Raw genomic sequence first — 13,060 nt, forward strand, 5'->3', positions numbered from 1 at the left:
TCTGCAGCCCTGTCTTTGCATTTGCAGCTCTGTCTTTGCATTTGCAGCCCTGTCTTTCCATTTGCAGCTCTGTCTTTGCATTTGCAGCTCTGTCTTTGCATTTGCAGCTCTGTCTTTGCATCTGCAGCCCTGTCTTTGCATTTGCAGCTCTGTCTTTCCATTTGCAGCCCTGTCTTTCCATTTGCAGCTCTGTCTTTGCATTTGCAGCCCTGTCTTTGCATCTGCAGCCCTGTCTTTGCATCTGCAGCCCTGTCTTTGCATTTGCAGCTCTGTCTTTGCATTTGCAGCCCTGTCTTTGATTTGCAGCCCTGTCTTTGCATTTGCAGCCCTGTCTTTGCATTTGCAGCCCTGTCTTTCCATTTGCAGCTCTGTCTTTGCATTTGCAGCCCTGTCTTTGCATCTGCAGCCCTGTCTTTGCATCTGCAGCCCTGTCTTTGCATCTGCAGCCCTGTCTTTGCATTTGAAGCTCCGTCTTTGCATTTGCAGCTCTGTCTGACTCACGGTCAGTAGCAGCAGCCTTTTATAAAGGAGTCAGAGAGGATTTGAAGCCTCCTTGTGACTAGCAATGAACCAACTGACCACATTCTAACGTAAAGTGAATGAACACTGCGGATCGATGCACAATAACGACTCAGGACATCTGGGCGACAAAATGATACCTGTCATTCCGGGGCTATCCAACCACCGGAAAATAGTTCAAATGTGACACTTACTCAGGAGCCCAATTCCAAATCTGGTATTTGTAAACTGCAAACTACTCACCCCTGAGGGTCTCAAGGTGCTGGGGCTGTCAGGGAAATTAAGTGAGCTACTGCCCAGAGTCACATGGTGCTGAGCTGCTGCCGGCGCCAGGGATCGAACCATGCTCCAGATGCAGCCGCCCTGGCCGCTGCGCAGCTCCTCTCCCTAGCCCAGGCAAACTGGCAAATCATGTCATTTGAAGAACGGGGGCCCTGGGTGCTGGAGTTGATGGAGGGTGAGATGGGAACACTACACCGCTAACTATTAGTGACACATATACTCCCCTACTGGCTTGGGGTGATTTCCAGGTCAAAGAGGGTAGAGCCATATTTAGACCCCATAGGAGTCTGCCCTATTCACGGTCAGGAGGACAACAGAGGCCCCGTTGGGTCAGTCGGCGAAAAGCTAACTCTGATGGCCCAGCGTAGTAGGGAGCATCGGAGGAAGGGATTCACAGCACCCACTCTACCTATGGTGGGCAGTGTAATGTCTTGTTTTCTGTCTCTCACTGGCTGATGAATTCTGGAGCTGAGGACCAGAAAACCCCCAATTAATGACCCCCGACAGCCAGGGAAAAAACTCCCTGGGGGTCATCAGTTTATAGGTTTTCAAGAACAAGATAACAAACACGGACTTTGGGAATTTATTTTGAAAGACAAAAAATTTGGTAATGTTTGGTGGGCAGCCCACAAAACCGACGATGGCCATCCAACAAACATTTTGTTCCTTCACGGGAACCGTCATGATGTGAGGTTCCTGTCAAGACACAGAGATCAGCGCTTCGTATGGGGTGGTCTCTAGATTTGATGGATGGCAGTCTGTCAGGGTCGATGGCCCAATGGCCTCCACCACCCTAATGGATGGACTACACGCCAGTCCCTTAGTCCAGTGCCTGGTAGGGTGTTGGGTGGTTGCCTTGGCTTTCCAACGCTTGCTGTAGTTCGCGCTCATTAGCGTGCATCAACAGTTGTTTTTTAGGTCTCTGTGTAGGAGAGTAGGATCTGCTTCACATGTGTACCCCCACTTTTTGCTGGTGTTTCACTGTTTTTCGACTTTAGTCTGGCTGGGACCCTGCTATTCAGGGACCCAGCCAAGCTGCTTCCTCTCTAAAATGATTCCATGTACTTTAGGTACAGTTCAGATTGTATCTGAGGTGCCTTTATAAGTCCCTAGTATATGGTATACTATGTACCCAGGGCATAGGTACCCCAGAGGTCTACCAGGGGCTGAAGCATGTATTATGCCACCCCTGGAAAGCCACCCAAATTGACACCACAGATATGCTACTGCAGCCTGGGTAAGATGGTGCATGCACCCCTTACTGTGATATAGGTTACCTATATGACTATATATATACACACATATAAACATATAAGTCACTCATACGGCAGGCCTTATCAATCCTGAAGGCAGAGTGCTTGGTTCTTATATGAGAGGGTTCCACTGCATGAGCAGAGCCCCTCTGCAGCATTCGGAGACCCTTCTCCGATGCTGTTTGTAGTGCAGCCTGACCATATACTCTTAAGAGCATTATAACCAAACGGTAAATGCTAACTTTGGACTGGCTGCACGGAAACATGTCGTGTTTGGTGTCAAACACCTTGGAATCATACCCCCACACCAGTAACTGGTGTGGGAGTATGATCCCACCCTTCTAGAGGGAGGGACATGGCAGCACTGGTATACCCGGTAGAAACTTAATAGAGCCCTGGCATCACAAAATGGATGCTGCAGCCACAGACACAAGTCTGGCCTCCTACTGCTGACCGAAACTCCTGCAGGGGAGGCCTGGACAATAGGTTTCCTGTCACAGGAAGGTGTAACCACTTCCCAGACAGGATTATGTGTATTGGGGCTGGGTGGGAGCACTCTCTGAGTGCTTTGAAGTCCTGCACTGGGGACACATTTGGTGTCCCTGTGCATGGTCCAGCTCAGACCGGTTCAGGGGCTTCCATCCCCTGTTCTGGTGCGAAACTGGACAAAGGAAATGGGTGCAGTCACCCCACTTTCCAAACCCTCCCATAGGTGGGTCCCCAGATCTAGTCCAACCCCTTCCTTAGGTAAAAGTAAGGAACCTCTGTAACCAGAACTTGAGATTACCCTGGACGAAACTCTGAAGCCAAATCCTGGACCTTCGACACTCTGCTAAAGACCAGAGGACTGAAGAAATCTCCCTTGGGGTCAAGGAGTGACTCCCCTGCTTGGCAGGCACCAACGAAGCAATTTGCCAGTCTGCATTATCGAAGCTCCCGCCGGCCTCCAAAGTATTTGCAGCCCAGGAAGAGTATTTCCAGACATCTCAGAGGTCGACCCGAGTCCCCAATAAAGCTGAGACCCGCAGCCCTTGTGAGTAGTGTGGAACCGGAACCCCTGGTCATCGTGCATTTCTGCAAGTGCATTGACTTCTCGACGTCTCTTGAAGTCGTGCTTGGGCTGACTTGTAGCCCCCCCCCCCCTCAAGCACTAAATTCACTGAAGATTGTCAGCCTGGTCATTCCATGTGACCCGTGGGCCACCATTTTGTGTTTTGTCTTGAGGTACCTTTGCGATCCCTGGTCCGTTGACTGGTGGGTCCCTGAGGGGGTAACTTTGTATTTCCTTGGGCTTTTCTGGTTGCTCCAGACGTGCCCTGACTCCCGACCAAGTGGTGAGTCCCACAGACCTTGCTGGTCTGCACCGAAGCATCTTTCTGGTTTCTGCATGGGTTGCTGTTGCCAAGGCTTGTTGTGTCCAATCTGGGCACCGATGCTGCAGCACTCAACATCCTTTGTGGGACAGCTTGAATCCAGTTCCTGGTCATCTTTGACGCCTCCTGGTCCTTATGGCTGAAGAGTCAAGCTTCACCTCTTTCTCCTGAAATCACCCGATTTGTCCATCGCCTTCCTGGTCACTGGCTAGTGACCCAGACTCTGTCCTCTCTGCTTTCAGGTTCTTCTCATCTTTGATCCAGGCTTGGTTCTCTTCGGACACTTCGCATCTTCTGGGCAGCAGCACTTCTTCGCCAGCTCCCATTGAAATCGACGACGCGACCCGACACCAAAAGATACCTATGCACCCGGCTTCCCTGGGTGAGGTATTGTATTGTATTGTATAGATCTTTTGTATAGCGCGGCTGTCACCCAATGGGTATCACGAGTACTCCAGTGCTCCCGTGGGTGTTAGCCCTAGAACTTCCTAAGTCCAAAAGGGTTTGGTCCTGACTCAATTCTAAGTGTCCCTAATCTTTAAAAATCTAACCGCGACTTTCCCCATAGAAGCTAACGGGAGCTCGCGGCTGTGTTCACACACTGCACACAGTCCCCTGTGTCACTACCTTGGGTGGTTCCTTGAAGTCCCAGCTATTCTACAGGCTCTAGGCCTTGTGTCTAGTTAAGTTGTGGTTCTTATACCACTATTTTAGTATATGGTTTGGCTTGCCCCTGTGCCTGACGTGTATTTGTGCTATTTTACTGTGATTATTGAAGTGTAACTTATGTGTTTTGACCTCTAGTCTCATAAAGAGACTCGGAGGGTGTGTTTAGTAATAAATACATATATTTTATATATATACCTGGTGTGGATATCTTTCATTTAGTGACTCAAGAGATCATAGACTGGTAAAACAAGCTGCTTTACATTCCTTCAAGACGTAGCCTGAAGGCTGCTCTACATAGCTACCACTAGGATAGCTTTCAATAAAGGTTGTCTTTAACCTATAACCAATAAGGGGTTGTTTGGACTGATACAAGGTGCCCACTATAACTAGTGGACAGCATATATCAGGCCAACTACTCACACTCGCCTAGCGACACAGCGCATGCGCTGATTGCCTTGGCGAGATCTATTGTTGTCGACTTTGTTTACGAAGGGGGACAGGATATATGCATGCATAGAAAGGACAGCAGTCGTGCATGCGTATGGCGCCGTCAGCAGAACTTGGGAGGACAGAAGATGTGCACGCGTACGGCTCGTGGCACGTTAATAGGCCTCCTTCTTGCTTGCTTGCACGCGTACAGCGGCGTTAGCATAATTTACAGGACAGCAGATGTGCACGTGTGTTGTAATACGTCTTCTAATACGTCCTGCTGGCTCGCTCGCTATCTCAGTGCCGCTCCTTTTACTCACTCCTTCGCTCCCTCTTTTTAAGGCATGTTCTGCTTTAATTACATTGCGCGCTCCTTCCTTTACTCATACCATCAGACCCCTACGTAGTTTTCTTTAGTTATACACCATCCCATTTCTACACAATATAAAGCCTTACTATCACCAAACTGATACTTGCTCGTTGTAGGAGAGTAGGATCTGCACTTATGTTGCCCCCACTTTTTTTCTGATGTATACACTGGTTTCTGGCTAGAGTCTGGCTGGGTCCCTGCTAATCAAGGCCCCAGTCTCACTGTTCTCTCTAAAACAACTTGGTGTGCATATTAGATGCACTAGTGATTGGATACTGTGGTACCTTATGAGCCCCTAGTATATGGTACCTTAGGTACCTAGGGCGTTGGTACTTCACAGGCCTACCAGGGGCTGCAGCATGTATTATGCCACCCCTGGGAAGCATTCACAATCTGACACCACAGGCCTGCTACTGCAAGCTGTGTGAGGTAGTGTTAGCACTCCTCACTGAGGTATAGGTTCCTATATCTCACCATACACACACATATAAACCTATCAGTCACCCCTATTGCAGGCCCTAACAATCCTGAGGGCAGGGTGCTTGGTTTACTATGTGAGGGGGTGCTTCTGCATGAGTAGGACCCCTCTGCAGCTGGCAGAGTCTATTCTCTGCTGCTGTTTGTGGATGCGGTTAAACCATATACTCTTAAGTGCATTATAACCTCGCGGTAAATGCTAACTTTTGGAATGACTGCATCAAAACATGTCGTGTTTGGTGTCAAACAACTTGGAATCATACCCCCACACCAGTAACTGGTGTGGGAGTATGATCCCACCCTTCTAGAGGGGACGACATGTACCCACTGTACTAAACGGTAGAAATCTTCTAGAGCCCTGGCATCACAAAATGGATGCCACCAGCACAGACACTGGGCTGCCCTCCTGCTGCTGACCGAAACTCGCAGTGGAGGAAGCCCTACAAAGGGTATCCTGTCACAGGGAGGTGTCACCACCTCCCAGACAGGATTTAGTGTATTGGAGCTGGATGGGTGCACTCTTAGAGTGCTTTGAAGTCCTGCACTGGGGGAGCAGTAGGCTCCTCTGTGCATATGCCAGCTCAAACCGGTTCAGGGGCTACCTGCCCCTGCTCTGGCGCGAAACTGTAACCACCCACTACCCTGACCCTCCTAGAGGAGTGGTCATAGAGCTAGTCCCTCCCCTATCTCCACTATAAGATACCAAGCATTGCCAATGCAATTCAGATTAACCCTGGACGACGCTCTACAAAGAAGAATCCTGGCCCTTCGACGTTCCACTATCTCTGGAAGACTGAAGAATCTCCCTTGGAGTCAAGGAGTGACTCCCCTGCTTGGCAGGCACCAGTAACTTTGATCAACGGTTGCAAACTTCACCGCTCCCACCGGAGTCCGAAGTCCCTGCATCTCCTGAAGCAGATTTCCTGACCTCTCCACGGCCATTTTGAGTCCCCAGTGAAGCTGTGGCATCTGGACCCCACGAGTGACGAGGAACAGCAATACCAGGGAACCGTGCACTGATTTCGAGTGCAAACCCTAAACAACGTTCTACGAACTTGTGCTTTGGACCATCTATATTCCACGTCCCTAGCAGGTCTGGTACCGAAAATTAGCGGCCTACCCCATCCCGAGTGACCGTGGGCTCCTGTGGAACTTTTCCTGCAAAGGCATCTTCGCGGTTGCTTGCCTGTTGGCTAGTGACCCATGCCCTCACTTACCCTCACTGGGTAAGTCCATCAGACCTTACTGGTCTGCATCACCATCAATCTTCACTCCACACGAGACTTGCAGTTGCCAAGGTTTGTTGGCTCCAATCCAGTTGCCGATACCGTCATCAGCTGCAGACGTTGTGGGACCCTCCGAATCCAGCTGCTGGTCATCGTCGATCTCTCCTGGACCTCGTGAGTGAAGAGACAATTCACCATCGACGACCTGAAGCGACACGACATCAGTGGTCATCCATCCTGCTGGCCACCGGTAACTGGCAAGTGACTTTGAACACTGTCCCCTCAATTTTCAGGTCCTCTTCAACTCCAATCCATCTTCGGATTCCAGCAGACACCTCTCCAGTCGTCACAAGCAGCAAGTCTTCAGTGATCTCCATTGAAAACAGCATCGCGACCCGACACCCTTTTCAATATAACATCCAACCTTTCTCTCTTACACACTCACACACATCCCCTTTCACACTTTTTTTTATTCTTGCGTATATAGTTATAACCCCATGACCACACAATAGCGCTTTACTATACTACAACTGCTCCTGCTCGCTCCCTTCCTCCCTGTCTCTAAGGCCCTGCCTGCTTTGCCTACATCACACTACTATGCGGCTGCCCTGGCGCCGGCAGGGTGCCCTAGAAGGGCGGGCCTCTAGTGCCAGCATGGCACCAGCCCACCCCCCTTCCTCTGATTATGGGGAACCCTCGAGGAGGAGTCCCCCTACTCAGGAAGCCAGGGGCAGCGGCGCGCAGGGCGCGTCATTTCCGAGGCGCGCGGAACGGGGAGGGTATATAGGCCTCCCCCACCCTCGGTCCTTCCTCTTTTGCGCCCCAGACATGCCGTCTGGTGGTTGTCCCCTCTGTCGTCTTCACGGTGATTCTTGGAGCTGCTTCCATCTGTGGTGAGTGTGATCCGCCCCACTTCCCCGTCCTTCATCGAGGCGGGGATGCGTGACCAGCCCTCGCTTGGTGGTGGTCCGCTCCTAGGGGGGGGAACTGGCAGCTCCGAGTGGGCTTTGATAGCGGCACCCTCCCGTCCGGAGGGCAGCACGGGGCCGTCCGGAGGGGGGGGGAGGCGAGGGGACATGGAGCGAAAGACAGACCAAGAGCTCCCGGCTTGGGCATGCATGCCATATTTAGGCTCATGGGGTGATTAAAGGTGCACGCTTGCTGACCATCGGGTGGCCCACAGGAAGGGGGCTGCTCTCGCCCTCGGGGTGGCAAGGTAATCTTTCTCTGGCGCAATTGTGACGGGGAGAGCAGGCGATGCACCTGTGGTGGCCCGTTCGCCGGTGCCCGCTCTCTGTCTGCACGGGCCTGCCTTCCCAGGTCATAAGAGAGCGTATCCATCCCCACCTTGGCTCCCCACCCCCATGCCCAAGGCCTGCACCCACCTCTTGCAGGGTTGCCCAATCGTTTCCGCCCGTGGCGAGTAAGTGGCTCGGCGTGTTTCTGGTCGTTCTTCATGCGCCTCCCATGACGTCCGTCACGTTGAGTGCGCCATGCCACCCCCCCCTCATTTCCCGTCTCAGGGGCAGTCCCGGGCGGCCCAGCTGGGCCATGGCGCGGGCTGCCACGGGAAAGGGTGAGCGTTTTGGAGCCAGCCAGCCGCCAGCGGCGGTGACCAGGGAACAGCATGGCACGGGCAATGCACGGAGGGGTAGGGTCATTTACCAGCAGAGATGCTACCTGTCTCGGCTGGGGTGTGTGCAGGCTCCGTCCCCCTACGGGAACTTCTGCCCCTTCCTCCACGGCGTTCGCGGCCTACTGGCCCTGAGTGTGCATGACATACTGGGGGTACCAACGGGGGATCAGGCTAGGGAATTCATGTTCCCCACGGGCTGGGGGGTCATGGGCCTGCGTAGTGGCACTGCCCCCCCTCCATTTGCTATGGAGCACGCTCGCAGAGATCACTCACAGCACAATGTGCCTAACTCCATCAAGGTGTGCCCCTGGGCGAGTCTTTGTAGTGGTGCCCAAAGCATACGCTCCAGGCTGAGCCCGGGGACGGGTACGAGCGGGGCGAGGGTTTCAGTTTCTGGTGCTGATGCTGGTCCTGCGTTGCAGGGGGGAACAGCATAAGCGGATCGGCCCATGTGCTGTCGATCCAGAGCGGGGTGCGGCACTTGGTCTATGCCTCTCATGGCTTTGGATGCAAGGCCCGCTCCTGGGAACTTGGATTTCATTGGGTTCTGCCCGCGGGAGTCGCGTCCTGTTCCGCTGTTTGGATGAGTCTGTCCCGAAGGAAGAAGGTTGGTCCTGGAGGCCCTTGCAGTCCCCCATGACGGGCATTTTTTGCCTTATTTAATTCGGCGGGGCATGCATTGATATATGCCTTAAGCAATGTTGCCTGCTTGGCCCGGAAGGTGGGGGTTTCGAGCTCCATGTCGCACGCAGTAGTCTGCTTTTATTTGAATATTTCCGGCACTCTTGCCTTATTTAAAATCAGCGTGACCTGCATCGCTATACGTTTTAAGCTATGTCGTGGGCTTGGCCCGCAAGGTGGGGGGTGGGGCGATGAGTGCCCGTGTGCTGGATTTTGCCCGCCGCCATAACTCAGAATAGCTTGAGTGCGGCGAGTTGTGGGTGCACCCCCTATCCAGTGAGGGTAGCGATTCAATTAATTTTCCTCGCTGCGGGATGGATGCGGGCGACGCGATTGCTCGCGGGTTACTAGGAGCAGTAGGCGAGGCTCTATGAGCGTGGTCTTTGTAGGGAAAGAGGCGCATCGTGCCCACATCCGGTGCTTCTGGGCAAATGCTTATCTCCCATGCCTGAATGTACTATGCAAGCGCTGTGCAGGCAAGCGCTCCAATACCGTGCTGTGCTCTGGGGCGAGGCACCTATCTCCCGTGCCTGAATGTTGTGTAAGGCGGTGCGCACCTATACTGACCTGTGCTTTTGAGCAAATCAATTTCTCCCGTGCCTGTGCGGGCAGTGTAAAGCTGGGCGCATGCTAGTGTTCCCATGTCGTTTTGTGCTTCCGGGCAATTCACTTATCTTCCGGGCCTCTTGTGCAATGGAAGCGGGGCACTGCTAGCGCTCCTAAGCCGTACTGTGCTGTTGGGCATACTGACTGTGCCTGATTGTGCATTGTAATGTGGTCACGCACGTTAGCGCGCCAATACCATTAGTGCTTCTGGGCAAATCACTTACCTCCCATGCCTAGGTGCTATGTAATGCGGTGGGCAGGATAAGTGTGCAGGTTCAGTGCCTGCAATCATTGTGTTAGATAAGTGTGCAGCTAATGCCAAGCGTTTAGGTGCTGTTTCAGGGTCCTGCACCTATGTTGTGCATTGTCAGTGACTGCCATCACTGGGGACCATAGGCGTGTGTGGCCAAAACAAGGATTCATTGCACGGCCCTCTAATGTTATACCCAGCAGCAAGTTTACCTGGTTACATCTTGACGGGGGGTCTGGGTGCGCGGCACCGCCTCGGTTTCCCACCATTGGCACCCGGTCTGCCTGCCACAAGGGCGCTATCCATTTTAGACATGTCCACACCAACAGGCATCGATCAACTTACTATGCATTAAATTCCGATTGCCTGCTGCACAAGCCACGCTCACAGCGTCATGTGCCTGGCATAGTCTGAATGTCCACTTGCACATGCCCAGGGTTAATAGCAGGGATGCTACTTTTCTTGGCAGCACGGCAGGAGATAGGTGTGGGGCAACGGAGGGGGCCGCCTGAGGTGTGTGCAGGCATATAGTTGCACATCTGGCTGTAGCGGGCCGACACAGGGCTAGGGAAGTTCCCGGGAGGGTCTCTGTCATTGAAGGCCACCGTGATGCTCCAAGGATGACAGGAAAGAATACTTACATTGTTTGGGGCTAGAATCTAGCACACAATTTGTAGTCTCAGCAACGATGCTCAACATCCAGGAATTCTGGGCAAATCACTTAACCTCCCCGTGCCTTACAGTTTGTAGAGTCCTCAGGTTACGGAACTGCTGCTCATGTAAAGCGCTCGGATGCCCGACGTCTCGGGTCATAGTTCGCGCTATATAAAAACTCTAGAAAGAAATTAAATAAGTAAATATTCTTAGTCCAGCCCTGAAGGCATGCAGCGATCCAGCGACCCATCTGCCCACATGAAAGGCAGAGCTAGCACACAGTGGATACAGGCTGCCGATGAAATGCAGGGGGTTTATGGTTCCAGTCAGGGACCTTCATGTGTGCTTCATGTGTGCTGCAGCTTTGCACTGGCCATTCACCAAGGTGCAAAGAAAGACTAAAGGCAGTTACTTGGGCAATATATAAAGAAAATAAAAACGTGTGCCTTTGGCTCTGGCGCGTTTAACACGGCATTTTAAGGTTTGAGGTCAGGAATGCCTACTCGTGCACAGCAGCACATGCGGTAGTATCAGCAGCTGCCCTTGGTAGACACTCATTTGAGGGCCCCTGTTTGGAACAGCGTTGGATTTGATACAGTTCAGCTCTTTTATGTCCACTTTGGGAAAGTTACTGACAGTGCACGGACACACTCATCCAATTTCTAAAAGAGTTTGCACACAATATTCAGGGATGGTGGCTTGTTTTCAACACGGTAACACAGCAGCAGCTCACATATATTACTGAAATAATAGGTGACTCTACCTTAGCATATAGGAGGTTCTGGTTTATCAGAGAAACCTTGTAGTGATGTTGTAAGTGTGGACCACATGGCCCAAGCAGCGCATGGTGAAGCGTTGCAGGTAGGCATACCGGGGTCGGTAATCGGAGCGCTGTGGGTCGGTAGTGCGACCATTGATGTTAGTTTTGCTCCCACAGGTTGAGAGGATTAAAAAGAAACCAGTTTGATAAGGGACTGTGTTCTTTGCAAGCACATGGAGTTGGCTAACCGGTGGGTGGCTAACATACAATCTAGGGACCTTTCACTAATGTGGGCAATTCCAAAGGTGGTCTAAGCAGCCTTATGCATCATAGGTTTAAAGCATTCAAGAAGGATATTAAGGGATCATTGTGGACATGCTCTGGTATCCTAAACGTGTCGATTGCCTCATGGCTTCAATCAATCAATCAATCAATCAATCACATTATTTGTAAAGCGCACTACATACCCGGTAGGGTTTCAAGGCGCTGGGGTGGGTGTGGGGGGGGGGGTGCTGTTACTGGTCGAAGAGCCAGGTCTTGAGTTGTCTCCTGAAAGTCAGCAGGTCTTTGGTTTGTCGCAGGTCGAGGGGGAGGGTGTTCCAGGTCTTGGCGGCACGATGGGAGAAGGACCTGCCTCCGGAAGTGGTTCTCCGGCTGTGTGGGACCGTGGCCATAACTCGGTCAGTGGAGCGGAGATTCCTGTTGGGTACGTAGAAGGAGAGTCGACTGTTGAGAAAGGCTGGGCCGGTTTTGTGGAGTGCCTTGTGTGCGTGGATCAGGAGCTTGAAGGAGATTCTTTTGTCGACTGGGAGCCAGTGCAGGTTCCTCAGGTGGGGGGTGATGTGGTCGCGGCACGGGACGTCGAGGATCAGGCGTGCGGAGGCATTCTGGACTCTCTGTAGTTTACTGATGAGCTTGGACGGGGTTCCAGCGTAGAGAGCGTTTCCGTAGTCGAGTCTGCTGCTGACTAGGGCCTGGGTGACTGTTTTTCTCATGTTAGTTGGAATCCATCTGTAGATCTTGCGGAGCAAGTGGAGGGTGTTGAAACAGGTGGAGGAGACTGCGTTGACTTGTTTGGTCATGGAGAGGAGTTTTAAGTCGAGGATGACACCCAGGTTGCGTGCGTGGTCGGTGGGGGCCGGGGGGACCCCAGTGATGTGGGCCACCAGGAGTCGTCCCATGCGGAGGGGTTGGATCCGAGGATGAGGATTTCTGTCTTGTCTGTGTTCAGTTTGAGGCGGCTGTCCTCCATCCAGTCGGCGACGGCCTTCATTCCCTGGTGGAGGTTGGATTTGGCGGTGAGGGCGTCCTTTGTGAGGGAGAGGATCAGCTGAGTGTCGTCAGCGTAGGAGATTATGTTGAGATCGTGCTGTCGGGCGATGCGTGCTAGAGGTGCCATGTAGACGTTGAACAGTGTCGGGCTGAGGGAGGATCCTTGAGGGACGCCACAAATGATCTTGGAGGCCTCGGATCAGAACGGGGGGAGGCGGACTCTGAGTTCTGAAGGAGAGGAAGGAGGTGGTCCAGTCCAGGGCTTTGTTACGGATCCCTGCGTCGTGGAGGCGTGTGCGTAGTGTGTGGTGGCAGACGGTGTCGAAGGCGGCGGAGAGGTCCTGGAGGATGAGGGCCACCGTCTCGCCGTTGTCCAGCAGGATCCTGATGTCGTCTGTGGCGGTTATGAGGGCGGTCTCGGTGCTCTGGTTGCTGCGGAATCCTGATTGGGACGGGTCTAGGATGTTGTTGTCTTCGAGGTGCCGGGTGAGCTGGGTGTTTACTATTTTCTCGATGACCGTTGCTGGGAACGGAAGCAAGGAGATGGGCCGGAAGTTCTTGAGGTCGCTCGGGTCCGCCTTGGGTTTCTTCAGTAGGGCGTTG

General features: G+C 52.7%; 1 long non-coding RNA gene across 2 annotated transcripts in view; it reads left to right on the forward strand.

Moving 5' to 3' along the window:
- LOC146799793 (uncharacterized) overlaps positions 1–13,060 on the forward strand; it is a 140,996-nt gene that overhangs the window by 11,319 nt on the left and 116,617 nt on the right. The gene's annotated exons all lie outside the window — the stretch shown is intronic.

Source organism: Triturus cristatus, chromosome 9, assembly GCF_964204655.1.
Source record: "Triturus cristatus chromosome 9, aTriCri1.1, whole genome shotgun sequence".
Taxonomy (NCBI): Eukaryota; Metazoa; Chordata; class Amphibia; order Caudata; family Salamandridae; genus Triturus; species Triturus cristatus.